This window comes from Pseudophryne corroboree, chromosome 4 (genome assembly GCF_028390025.1).
Source record: "Pseudophryne corroboree isolate aPseCor3 chromosome 4, aPseCor3.hap2, whole genome shotgun sequence".
NCBI classification, from domain to species: Eukaryota; Metazoa; Chordata; class Amphibia; order Anura; family Myobatrachidae; genus Pseudophryne; species Pseudophryne corroboree.
Window position 1 is genome coordinate 849,787,379 of NC_086447.1, and position 8,827 is coordinate 849,796,205.

At 37.4% G+C, this 8,827-nt stretch overlaps 2 long non-coding RNA genes across 2 annotated transcripts in view; one reads left to right on the forward strand and one right to left on the reverse strand.

Moving 5' to 3' along the window:
• Window positions 1-982: 982 nt before the first annotated feature.
• Window positions 983-8,827, reverse strand: part of LOC134911827 (uncharacterized) — a 72,310-nt gene continuing 64,465 nt past the window's right edge. Inside the window, exon 3 of the long non-coding RNA XR_010176876.1 lies at window positions 983-1,137. This is a non-coding gene — a long non-coding RNA (uncharacterized LOC134911827). The remainder of the gene's footprint in view (window positions 1,138-8,827) is intronic.
• On the forward strand, window positions 8,168-8,493 carry LOC134911825 (uncharacterized). Its single transcript, XR_010176875.1, has 3 exons — window positions 8,168-8,204; window positions 8,282-8,339; window positions 8,423-8,493. It is a non-coding gene; the product is annotated as an uncharacterized LOC134911825 (long non-coding RNA).

Below are 8,827 nucleotides of genomic sequence, written 5' to 3' on the forward strand. Positions count from 1 at the left end.
TCATAGGGGAAAATTGCGAATTAGAAGCACAAAAGTGTTATACTGTATATGCATATAGGAATGTATCTGATCATGTAAATGGATTTGTAGACTTTCACACTGGTGGTGCATTTGCTAATTGTAGCACTACAAAGTATTACCCCGTATATAATACAGGAAGACATCACAGGCTGTTGTTGAAAATCTGACAAAACTCAAATAATCTATAGTCTTGTCTTTGTGCCATTTTACATTGTTCTTCTTCTTGAGCGTAATGTAGTACACTGCCCTTGCTCACGTAAGAGTGTTCATAGGCCGGACATTCCGGACAGCCTCTACAACGGGTCATACAACATGGCCCTCTGGCAGCTGTGGTACTACACATCCCAGCACGCCCTGCCACCTTTTTGCTTTTAGGCCATACTGAAACTTTGACAAGATCACAGTCTCATACGTTGCTGACGAGGGCTGTACATTGCAATTTATGTCAGGAGTCTGGATCACTTCCGCGTTGATGAGCACAGTTCCCATAAACATCGCCCACTAGGTCTGAGCTGGCGATGGGAAGTTATTGATGGCCAGCACATAGCAATGGCATTACAGTCACAGATCCGCTTCACTGCTGGTCCGGTCAGGCAGTTGCTTTGTTGGCACACATTATTTGTCTGTTGCATTGCGCTACCACTGTCGGTGGGTTTGGGATCTGTCACATCTTAGCATTAGGTGGCAGGAATCCCATATTCTACATGTTTGGGTTCTTTGTGCTTGAATGTCCCAATGTGTAAACAATTACATTTAAGCTTCTACATTAAACATAAATTTGAAGTTATCCCCATAAATAGATTTTTACTACGATCGCAGAATTGTATTAAATTTAACTAGAGCAAATGGACTGGTTGTTTTTTGTTTTAAAAAAATAAATAAATATATATATATTTAATAAAAGTATTCAGAGGGCGCACTGTGACCTTAACTCCAGATATTGGAAACCAGCATGACCCGAATAGCAGTATTTTTTAATTAAACATTAAAATCATACAGAAGTATAATAGTTCATAAGCACATTATTCATTTGTACATATGTAACACTTCATAAATACTTTCATAAATCCAACGCGTTTCGTCCTATAAGGACTTCATCAGGGGTACAGTTCGTGGCTGGTCATGGAGGAAAGAGGAAGAAGAAGAGTAAAGAAGAAGAAAAGAAGAATATCAATTGATGTCACGTAATGCATTTCAATTTCAACATTCTTTTTCCTTAACAGAGTACCTATTATTCAAAATATATATTCATTCAACTAATAATCAAGAGTAGATAATTAATACATACAGAGGATCATCAGGCAATGAGAAAAGAGAGAAATATTCTCAACAGACGCAATTTTAGGTAATGACTACTTACTATGGGTACTGTTTCGGGTGGGTCCCGTGTAACCATAAAGTTTATTATTTGTGATAACCGTATTCCACTGTTAATAAAGGTATTTGATGTGTGGTATTCTAAAGAGAATAAAGTCTGTCAGAAAGAACCCAGTTACTTTTCATACTTTGAGCTATAGGATGACATTAGTCACTCACATTAAATGAATCTTAAACATCAAAGGTCTTCCGTGTAGAGTATGGTGGAAATATCTAGAGAGAAAGGGGGTGGTCTCAGACTAAATTTAATTTACTATTAAAGCTCGCCATTTATAATTGTCATACTCACATTTGAGTTCAAAAATTGCCCATAGCCAATTATAAACTGTCTTCAAGGGTTTGGGGGAGATCAGATAAGATCTAGATAAATTTAATAGATTTGGATAAGGTATATGCAAGCCTTTAAATTGAGGTTCTATTATCAGGGTTATAAATTAACTTGCTTTTAAAACCAGAATCAATGATACCGGACAGGAATCCAGATAGGCCAAAGGCAACCAACTAAAAATTAAGTGGATTTAATTAGTTAATTAATTTGTTTTTTTTAGTAAACAATAAAGGGATATGTTGATTACTTACATAGTGAGATCCTGGACCTTGTGACTGCCTTCTCTCAATGTCAAGTGAATTGACATGTGAGGGCCTGACCTATTTATACCTGTAAAGGTGTTACATCACTTCCTTTCTCTGCTGATAGGTCAAGCAATAAAACAGCTAAAGAGGGCTTTTTTAACCCCCCCAATTACAATTCTATTCTTAAACTTATAGAGGTTGAGTTCATAAGTCGGTAGGGTAATATGGGGTGTAGAATAGAGGATTTAAATGAACAAATAATAATTTATTACTGACTTTGCGTTCCACCTGTCATATGGTGGAACGCATGGACTTCCGTTCGATCGTAGCACTTCCCAATCTAAATAAATGTATTAAGCCCAGAGGGGACAAATGATGAATTTTAGTTAAGCCCAGCGAGGGTACATCCGATCCGGGATCATTACAGATCCCGGTCGGTGCAACAAACAGAGAGTCCGTGTCCGCGGACCCGTGCGTTCCATCCATTACTAAGGTGGAACGCAACGCGTCACTTCCGTGCCTCGGGCCCATGCGTTCCATCCATACTGAGGATGGAACGCAGTACGTCACCCCCGCGACAGGCGCTTGTGCGTTCCACCTGTCCCGACGGTGAGACGCACAATACCAATTCCTATTTACGCCAGGCATTCCGCCCACTCTAACAATACACTATACTTCATTAGTGTTGTATGGTATATAGTATCTCGCTCTAAAGTATCCCACATTTTTGACAGAATGCGTATTGATGGAATTTGAACGCTATTTTCTCAATGTCTTTACAAACGATAATAATATAATATGACATACAAAAAATTCTTTTAGTTCACTTATCACATAGTTTATTAGTTACTTGCAGATTAGTATTCGAGAGATCCAAATATCCTATTTATAGAGTGTGGTGAATAAACAATAATTCACACAGTCATAATTGGAAAATCACAAAATGGTACATAGAAGAAATAGCCCTAAATATTAGATCATTTGTTATTATAACACACAAAAAGTGTAATTAAGGTTATACATAACATATAAAGTGCTACATAGAAGACTTCTCTTATTATTAGGGGCTATTAGATGTAACATACATGATTCAAATATATCAGGGGTTAAACATAAATGATTAGACATCCCATATCAATAGTTACTTCATATCTTTAAGGATGTATAAATATCAGATTTCCATAATGTACTCTATTTTGACCAGAATAATGAACCTAACTCAACAATCCAGGAAGGAGACTATATCGATGTTCTCATTGAGACCAAACGGATGTAAAGTGTTTAATGTGTAGATCCAATATGACTCTCGTTTGGCTAATATTAGATCTCGATCTCCTCTTATATCTGGTTTAATATGTTCTAATACTGTGAAAGTCAGCCCTGTCACATTTGATTGATGAACTTCCGCATAATGTCGGGGCAAGCTGTGTGACATCATTTTATTTTTAATATTCCTCAGATGTTCCTGGACTCTAATTTTTAATCTACGTTTCGTTTTGCCCACATAGGACAGACTACAAGGGCAATTTATTTTATAGATCACGTATTCAGTCATACAGGTTACCCGATCTTTCAAAGAGTGAAAACTACCATTATCTAGTATTATTTTCACACTGGCCTTTTGCATATATTTGCAACAGATACAGTGGGTGCACGGAAAACAACCCCATTTATTGCCCAAAAGGAAATCCTTGGGAGTGTTAATGGGCTTCTCCACTTTGAGGGTGCTCGGTGCTATCATACTTTTTAGATTTGTAGCACGTTTAAAGACTAGCCTTGGTCTATCTGGCAGGGTGGGTCCTAAAATGGGGTCTTTCTGTAGTAAGTTCCAATGTTTTTTCATTATTTTATTTATTTTGTTGGCATCCTTACTAAACTGAGTAACAAAAGGTCTAGATTGGCCCATACTTTGGGAAGTAGGGGTTTTTTCTCTTATTAATTCGACCCTAGATCATCTAGCTTCGTTCAAAAAGTTAATGTTATATCCCCTTTCAATGAATCTATTATATAAGATGGTTGACTGTTCCCAATAACTATTGATATCACTACAGTTTTTACGGATCCTAACGAATTGAGAGTAAGGTACCCCATTCTTCCAAACAGAATGATGACAACTGTCACTGGGTATATAACTGTTTGCGTCGACAGATTTAAAATGAGTTTTAGTGGTGACTCCTTCTAAATTGTGTCCCATCAATTCGAGATCCAAGTAATCAATCAAATTATAATCATTCTTATTCAGATGTTCCATAAACTTTGTGATACTTTCTAAATCCCCCTGCCAAATGAATAGCAGATCATCGATATATCTCTTATATAGTTTTGTTCACTTTTTCGAATTCAGTATTATATATAAACTTATTTTCCCACTCACCCATCAACAAATTAGCATATGAAGGGGCAAACTTGGTCCCCATCGCGGTACCCTGTTTTTGTAAAAAAATAGGTACCGTTAAATTCAAAAAAGTTATGTTCTAAAATGAACTTTATACAATCGATAATGAAGGTAACCTCTAGAGGAGAATTACTGGAGTCATTTTCAAGGGCGTGTCGAACAGCTTCTATTCCTCTATCATGGGGGATAGAGAGCTTGTACGTCCACAGTTAGCCACCTGTTATTGGTGGACCATTGGCAATTTTCAACCAATCTCAATACACTAGTAGAATCTTTAAGATGTGATTTATTGAGCTGAACATAGGGCTGTAATTTCAAATCTATATAATGCGAAAGGTTGGAGGTTAAAGAGTTCACTCCTGCAATAATTGGACGCCCCGGTGGATTCTCTTTATTTTTGTGTACTTTTGGCAATTGATAGAATATGGGCATCACAGGAAATTTTTTATACAAGTAATCAAATTCATCTTTGCAGATTAAACTATTATTCTTAGCGTTAGTCAGAAGTTTATATAATAATTCCTGAAACTCTGCAGAGGGGTCGTTGGCAAGTTTAATATAAGTAAATTCGTTGTTTAATATATTATACGATTCCTTCAGATATAACGACTTATCTTGGAGAACTACTGAACCCCCCTTATCAGCTGCTTTAATTATTATATTAGGGTCTTTGGATAAATTCTTAATGGCGTTCTTTTCTAACGGTGTGATATTGTTGTTATATTTACTATTATAAGATTTGATTTTTCTGAAGTCATCTCTAACGGACTCATAGAAAATATCGACGTGACTCCCACGAGATTCTACAGGGTAAAACTTCGAGGGGAGGGAGACGAGAGCTTTTCCTTGGGTTCATATGATAACTTCGGGACCGGGTTTTTAAGAAAATGTCTCTGTACTGTCAGGTTTCTTACATATCTATTTAGATCTATAAAAAGATTAAATTTATCTGTACCCCTATTGGGTGCAAATTTTAGTCCTTTAGTTAATACCGACTTCTCGGCTGTAGAAAGTTCTTTCGCTGAAAGGTTAATGATTCCTGTTTCTGTGATGACTGATGAGCTTTTATTTTCTTGTGGGTGTTTTCTGCTACGTCTATTACCTCTTCCTCCTCTACCTCCTCTCGAAAGCCTCTTTTTATACCCTGTGCTATATCGCTCTTTGTTGCTTCTATTTCTTTCATTCTGGAATAGGTATTCGTTCGCTCCCCCAAAAAATGCAGTTTCTGTTCGGACTCGCGTGGTGCATACCCCCGTTCAGTCCTATAGGGATGGGGGGATCTGAGGGTGTCAAATCTATTATAATGGGTAGGTATAATTTCATAATGACTGTCTCTATAGGATTGATACCTATTTTGTTGTTTACGGGAAAATTAGGGTTTTCGTTCCCTATAGTCTTGACGGGAATTGGAAAGATTTCTTTTTCCATATGGGGATCGGTATACTCCTCTCCCCCGTTTATAATTAACTTCCTGCCAATTGCCCCTATTATGTTCTGGTAGCCAGTTTCTTGTTGGCTGTACATCCATCTTGGACCAATTGTAAATATTTCCATTTTTATAATCGTTCTTATCCCTGATAAATTTTCTTTGTTTCCTTATTACAATCTCATTCTCTAATTTGGATAACAGATCCCCAACATCTTTTTTATATTCCTCACTAGTTTCAAACTTTTCCATCAGCGATTCTACCCTTGTTATTTCCTCATCTAACTTAATCAGTTCTTTTTTCCGTTCTTTAACAATTAAGCTCATCAATTTCATGGAACAGTCAGTAAGTGCCAGGTTCCATTCTGACATAAAACTGCCTTTTTCCGTCCCAAGGGTCGGTGTTTTCATTACCCTTAGGCCCCTAGGTATCCTCTGCACTTCAATATATTTTTCTAGGGTGATAACATCATACCACCCTTTTATCTCCTTAGTGGAGAGTTTTTCCATAAGGTTAAGATGCTCATAATAATCTTCCTCATTATCCTCCATGAGGACTAACTCTTCGTCCTCCATAAACATTTGTTTAATTCTCTGTGATCTTTTTAGTCTATCCATAAATACAGGCATTATATTGCAGCGAGTTAAGGGTAACTAGCAGAATAAATACAACTAAACAACAATAACCCAAACTCGCGCTAAATAGGTGTTTTTCCATAAAATGAATCACATTTATTTAATGATACTAGACATGTAATCATGGATAGTTGTACACATTTAAAACCATATATTAAAAAGCCTCTTATAGCCAGTCTCTAGCCCACGACACTTGATGTAAATCGAGCACACCTATTTATGTTAATAGAGTCCCTGTTACCGGTCACAATATCAACAGGATCCTTGATACTGATTTGCAGACGTGTCCAATCTTATGGTATAGTTACCAATGCTTTTGTGGATTAGCCGGGTATCCCACCTAGCGAAGGTCCAGAGGCTTGTCTCCGTTCCGACACAGATGTTTGGTGGTTCTCCCTGTATTAATTTTCCACGTCCATAGATGAAATATGTCCGCAAGGACAACGGCTGTCAAGGTGTCCCGAAGGTGGCTTTAGGTTGTCAGGGTGAAGACTGGTCTCCTAACGCGTTTCGCTGGCGTCTTGGCAGCTTTATCAAAAGGCCTTTTGATAAAGCTGCCAAGACGCCAGCGAAACGCGTTAGGAGACCAGTCTTCACCCTGACAACCTAAAGCCACCTTCGGGACACCTTGACAGCCGTTGTCCTTGCGGACATATTTCATCTATGGTTGTGGAAAATTAATACAGGGAGAACCACCAAACATCTGTGTCGGAACGGAGACAAGCCTCTGGACCTTCGCTAGGTGGGATACCCGGCTAATCCACAAAAGCATTGGTAACTATACCATAAGATTGGACACGTCTGCAAATCAGTATCAAGGATCCTGTTGATATTGTGACCGGTCACAGGGACTCTATTAACATAAATAGGTGTGCTCGATTTACATCAAGTGTCGTGGGCTAGAGACTGGCTATAAGAGGCTTTTTAATATATGGTTTTAAATGTGTACAACTATCCATGATTACATGTCTAGTATCATTAAATAAATGTGATTCATTTTATGGAAAAACACCTGTGTTTAGTTAACTTGTCAGCGCTACCTTATCTTTTTTTCTTGTGGTAGTACCAGTTTATGAGAGATTGACTGTCTCTCACTGTGGTGGCAGCTTAGAGAACCAGCACAAGTCCCAGCGCCAGAACTTGTATTAAGCAATTAATACTAATTTCTCATCTTCGCGCTAAATAGGATTTGGCAGCATCTCATAAGAAAATCTCCCTGCTAGTGGGAGATAAACAAAGATAATGAATAAAAGTATTCAGAGGGCGCACTGTGACCTTAACTCCAGATATTGGAAACCAGCATGAACCGAATAGCAGTATTTTTTTTTTTTTATTAAACATTAAAAACATTAAAATCATACAGAAGTATAATAGTTCATAAGCTGGGCTTAACTAAAATTCATCATTTGTCCCCTCTGGGCTTAATACATTTATTTAGATTGGGAAGTGCTACGATCGAACGGAAGTCCATGCGTTCCACCATACGACAGGTGGAACGCAAAGCCAGTAATAAATGATTATTTGTTCATTTAAATCCTCTATTCTACACCCCATATTACCCTACCGACTTATGAACTCAACCTCTATAAGTTTAAGAATAGAATTGTAATTGGGGGGGTTAAAAAAAGCCCTCTTTAGCTGTTTTATTGCTTTACCTATCAGCAGAGAAAGGAAGTGATGTAACACCTTTACAGGTATAAATAGGTCAGGCCCTCACATGTCAATTCACTTGACATTGAGGAGAGAAGGCAGTCACAAGGTCCAGGATCTCACTATGTAAGTAATCAACATATCCCTTTATTGTTTACTAAAAAAACAAATTAATTAACTAATTAAATCCACTTAATTTTTAGTTGGTTGCCTTTGGCCTATCTGGATTCCTGTCCGGTATCATTGATTCTGGTTTTAAAAGTAAGTTAATTTATAACCCTGATAATAGAACCTCAATTTAAAGGCTTGCATATACCTTATCCAAATCTATTAAATTTATCTAGATCTTATCTGATCTCCCCCAAACCCTTGAAGACAGTTTATAATTGGCTATGGGCAATTTTTGAACTCAAATGTGAGTATGACAATTATAAATGGCGAGCTTTAATAGTAAATTAAATTTAGTCTGAGACAACCCCCTTTCTCTCTAGATATTTCCACCATACTCTACACGGAAGACCTTTGATGTTTAGTCACTCACATTAAATGAATCTTAATGTCATCCTATAGCTCAAAGTATGAAAAGTAACTGGGTTCTTTCTGACAGACTTTATTCTCTTTAGAATACCACACATCAAATACCTTTATTAACAGTGGAATACGGTTATCACAAATAATAAACTTTATGGTTACACGGGACCCACCCGAAACAGTACCCATAGTAAGTAGCCATTACCTAAAATTGCGTC